The 5,096-nt window shown below is 43.7% G+C and overlaps 1 non-coding gene across 1 annotated transcript; it reads left to right on the top strand.

Annotated features, from left to right (window-relative positions):
- The first annotated feature begins 237 nt into the window (after positions 1-237).
- LOC127667149 (small nucleolar RNA SNORA17) lies at positions 238-368 on the top strand. Its single transcript, XR_007973807.1, has one exon. It is a non-coding gene; the product is annotated as a small nucleolar RNA SNORA17 (small nucleolar RNA).
- The last annotated feature ends 4,728 nt before the right edge of the window (positions 369-5,096 follow it).

Genomic DNA, 5,096 nt, shown 5'->3' with positions numbered 1-5,096 from the left:
TCTGTCCCTCAAGCAAGAGATGTATTACTTTACAACAGGGGCTGTGAAGAAGAGATTTAGTCCCACCAGACAAAACAAGGTGTCAACTTTTAAACATTTTCATGAGAAGAGGAAGTCTTTCACCTCTGGAAATAGTCTTAGTTAATATTTGAACTGTGATGACCAAGGTAGGAGAGTTAGGCACTCTTGCTCTGGGTGAAGGAAGTGACCTGTGTTCTTTCTATTGCTTCAATAAAGATTGACCCCTTCCCTTAGCTTTTGTGGCTTCTGTGTCGCATGTGTGTCAGTAGGTGTTAGAGAAGAGGGAAGCTATGTCATTATTCAGTGTTTTGGTCTGTAAACATGTGAATAATTAGTAACCTAAAATTCCCCGACAAAAGGAGAGCCTGAGAGGGGATCAAGACAGACACTATAAGACCCTTACTAGGGATGGAGGACCTGGGTGGAGTGAGCATTAGGCAATGAACATTGAATGGGGACACTTGGGTGGCGGGTGGCAAGCAAGCCTTTTACAACCACTTGACTTGGGGCAGGGGCAGACCATGTCAGAGATGAATGGTGCTTGGTAAGTGAAACCTAGCATTCCTGAGACTACTCCTGAAACAACCACAGGAACTCAGAGACCTCAGAACCTCTAAGTAAGTTGTGGAGAAATAACAGAGAAAGGAAAACAGAAAGATGTGCACACAGTGAAGAGAGGCAGAATGAGAGAGTCAAGGGCAGTGAGGAACAGCCTGTGTTGCCACTGGGGTCTGTGGCTCTGCAGCAACAGGAGTCTGTTACCACCAAGGTCCAGGCAAACATGTTGATACCTAACCTAAGGGCTATGCAGAACTGTCCCCACCCCTCACCTGGACATGGGGGTTACAGGGGAGCCACCAAAGGGTGTGAGTGCAAATGAGCCAACCCTGCCTCTGTTTGTTGAGTAGTGGTGTTATGTCGAGTTTGTGAGACCTCCAAAAGACCACCAGGGGCCATAACTCTGATGCAAGCACAATGGAGCCTTTTATTTGAGTGCTGACTCAGGCCACAACCTCCCCCCCCCCCGCCCCCCAGCAACAGGTTAGGAATGTGATGCTCAGTAATTAAGGCAAAGGACATTGTCAAAAGAAGAAAACGGTAGCCAACAAATTGGAAAAAGATCTTTACCAACCCTACATCCAACAGAGGGCTTATATCCAAGAAACATGAAGAACTCAAGAAAGTAGATTCCAGAGAGCCAAATAACCCCATTAAAAAATGGGGTACAAAGTTAAACAAAGAATTTTCACCTGAGAAATATCGAATGGCTGAGAAGCACCTTAAGAAATGTTCAACATCCTTAGTCATCAGGGAAATGCAAATGAAAACAACCTCACACCAGTCAGAATGGCTAAGATCAAAAACTCAGGAGAAAACAGGTGCTGATGAGGATGTGGAGAAAGAGGAACACTCCTTCACTGCTGGTGGGAATGCAAGCTGGTACTACCACTCTGAAAATCAATTTGGCGGTTCCTCAGAAAACTGGGCATGATACTATTGGAGGACCCCGCTATACCACTCCAGAGCATATACCCAGAGAATTCCTTAGCATGCCATAAGGACACATGCTCCACTATGTTCATAGCAGCCTTATTTATAATAGCCAGAAGCTGGAAAGAACCCAGATGTCCCTCAATGAAGGAATGGATACAGAAAATGTGGTATATTTACACAATGGAGTAGTACTATTCAGCCATTAAAAACAATGAATTCATGAAATTCTTAGACAAATGTATGGAACTGGAGAATATCATCCTAAGTGAGGTAACCCAATCGCAAAAGAACACTCATGGTATCCACTCACTGATAAGTGGATATTAGCCTAGAAGCTTGGAATACCCAAGACACAATTCACAAAAAGGGAGGAGAGGCCCCTGATCCTGGAAAGGCTCAGTGCAGCAGTGTAGGGTAATACCAGGACCAGGAAGTGGGAAGGGGTGAATTGGGGAACAGGGGAAGGAAGAGGGCTTATGGGACTTTCAGGAAGGAGAAATCCAGGAAAGGGGAAATCATTTGAAATGTAAACAAAGAATATATCGGAAAAAAAGGGGAATGTGATGCTCAAGTCTAGGGCCTTAGGGGATTATAAGGGAAAATGCACAAGTGGGGCTTTCCTGACTTGGCGTTACATGACTGGGTAAACAGGAATGTTAACCTTCAGACTGATAGCATTTGTTCAGACAAGGAGAGATCACACATCTGAGAAGGGGCATTATTGACCTGGGAATGATTAACTCATCCCATTTCGTGACCATTTTTTTCTGTTGTGGCAACTTGGCCACAACTGTTATGTCTATTTTCAACTGCTGGGAGTGCTTGATAGTCGCTTTCCCAGAGCTCAAGGGGGCTGTATCACTCCAGGACTGGAGACAGCAGCCTTCCTCCTCCAAGGATAGGAATCACTAGTTTTTCCCAAGGATTCCTAAGGACAGCAACTTAAAATGGAATTTAAAGGACAAGATGGAATCTGTCCTGCTGATTTTTTGTCTCTTCATCCCCCCATCCTCCACACCCCAATTTTTAGGAGCTCTAGAGGCCAATCTTAGGCTCTTTGAGATCTGGGTTGTCTGTGTTAATTTGTTGATAATGTGACCTCATTACCATCAGCTGAATAGTTCCCAGTCTGTGTCTCATGTATTGTAAAAGCTTATTGATAACACACAGTCCAAAAGTGAAAGAATAACCAAGTAAGAGAATAACCAAGATCCCCTGAGAATGGAAATGAGAGCTGTTAACCAGGGGGAGGAATCAAACAGTGAGCTGTACCAACTTTTGGAATTTTCTCGTTCCCTCTGGCTTCTATACATACTTTCTCTAACTTTAGCTAATGATTTCCAAATGACTCCACAATAGTTAACATACGAACAACACTCCTCACACAAAGAGGCACATAGTCCTCCTTGTTGTAGAAACATTAAGTCTAATCCTATTTTGCAGCACTACCTTGGTTAGAGAGTCTATGTTAGGCTCCATGTGTGAGATGAACTTTTCTAGCATTTGATATCTTCATCTATGTCTGCCTTTAAGCTATTGTAATTCTTTCTGCAGTGTTAATGCAGCTATCCCAGTGCCAGCTCCAGTTAGCACTGCCCCGAAAATTAAAGCTAAGATTAAAGACATGGTTCCCTTTTCTACCTTATGAGGTCTCCTCCAACACATCATACCAAAGTTCTCAACACTGTCTCTTCTAAGTAAGAGGCTATACAAGGCTCTAGCTGAACTGAAATACAGAACCACTTTGGGGTATAGTAATTAAGAACTTCTCCGTGCACACAAAGGGCCAGTCCCATTGAACAGGAGTACCATGCCTGTTCCAGGGGAATAATCCATTTGGAATGAACTGTAGGAATGCTCTGATTGCAGAAGTGTTTGTGTGAAAGGGGGACTTTCCCCAGACAGATACCTTGCCCCAATATGGTCTGCAGGGTTAAAGCTGGACCTTCATGTAACCATATACATGCAGTATCTTTTCCAGACACATTATATCCAGCTATTAACCCAATGCCTTTATAAAAGGGAGGTCTAGCTTTATAACATAACCATCAAGAGGTGGTAAGTTCTGGCTTGGAAACATTCAGAATTTTAAGGGTCTTTAGCATCATTGACCAGAGGGGACCCACTGGTTCTGAGTGTTTCAGGAAAAGTTCTGGAACTGAAGGTCACTGTGATTAGGTGACTGGTGGTAAGGTAGTTGCTAGTCTAAAGGATGGTATTAACACAGGTTTAGGGTTTGTCAAAATCTGATTTGGGCCTATAACTTCTGGCAGTAGTTTACAATTGATCTAACTGTAAAGAACAATCCAGGATTGCTACCCCCAGTAATGTGAAGCTGAAGACCCCATGACTTCTTGGCTTCCCATCCTTTAGTTTGCTTTCCTTTGGCAATGAACCTGAGTAAACTTTGAAGTTGTCTCCCTGCAACTCTGATAAGGTCTTTCTTTGACACCTCCCACTCCCTGGCCCCAGCAACTGATGTTTCCCATCCCCAGGCAGTACAGTAGAGCTTTTTGGGAGCCCCCACAAGTGTCAATTCCTTTGCCCTCTGGACATATTTAAAAAGCCCCCCATCTACATTTGGAATATGAATCTCATAAAGTCAGTTAATGTCATGCCATGAGTTATCAGCTAGCCAGGACAAATCAAGTCAAATCTGGAAACCAGGATGTTCCAAGCAGCCCCTTTGTATAGGCTACTTGGACACAATAGCTATTCTCAGGATTTTCAATCACCCAGGTTAAGTCAAAAGGCTGATGTGGGTTGGGGCTGTAATATATACAGTTAATATTAATAGAGGGTTCAAGACAGTTAATTTTATCTTAAGATGTTTGGTGCCCTTCTGGACTTTCCATTCCAGCGATGCTGGAGTCCAGTGATCTTCCTCAGGGGAGAGTGGATCAGCTGGTCTGGCATGAGTTTAGTGCACCCAGTGGTCGGGTCCACTTTGATGTCAATTGGCATGGTTAGTAGGATGATGATAGGTCATTTTCACCTAGGCACCAGCACTTCCCAGTAGACCCAGTCTCCTGGCAGAAATTTCTGTGATTCTGGAACCAGGTCTGCTTCATAGAGGACACATAGTTTAGGCTAAACATACTTATGAGCCTACTGGGTTGCTCTGATTCAAGTTATTAAGTCATCATCTTCCAATTCTGCAACAGCTGCTGACTGAAGGTGGGTACAATGGGGGCAGGGACACCATACATAATCTTAAAGTAGGTCAATTCCATTTGGTAAGGAGAATTCCTCACCCAATATAGGGCAAAGGGAAAAAGCATCACCCCGTATCTGTCAGTCTCTGAGGTCAATTTAATTAAGGTCTCTTTTAATGTTCTGTTCATACTTTCTACCTGTCCTGAACTTTGAGATCAATATGCACAATGTAACTTCCAATCTGCCCCCGTAAATTTTGCTACATCCTGGCTTACCTTAGACACACATGCTGGTCAATTATCTGACCCTATCATATGAGAGAATCCATAACTGGGTAAGATATGCTCCAGAAACTTCTTAGCCACTACCTTTGCAGTCTCAGCCTTCGTTGGGAATGCCTCTGTTCATTCGGAGATGGTGTCCAT

Source organism: Apodemus sylvaticus, chromosome 16 (genome assembly GCF_947179515.1).
Source record: "Apodemus sylvaticus chromosome 16, mApoSyl1.1, whole genome shotgun sequence".
Lineage (NCBI taxonomy): Eukaryota > Metazoa > Chordata > Mammalia > Rodentia > Muridae > Apodemus > Apodemus sylvaticus.
Note: the sequence above shows the minus strand (reverse complement) of the source record. Positions and strands in the feature narration are given on the sequence as shown.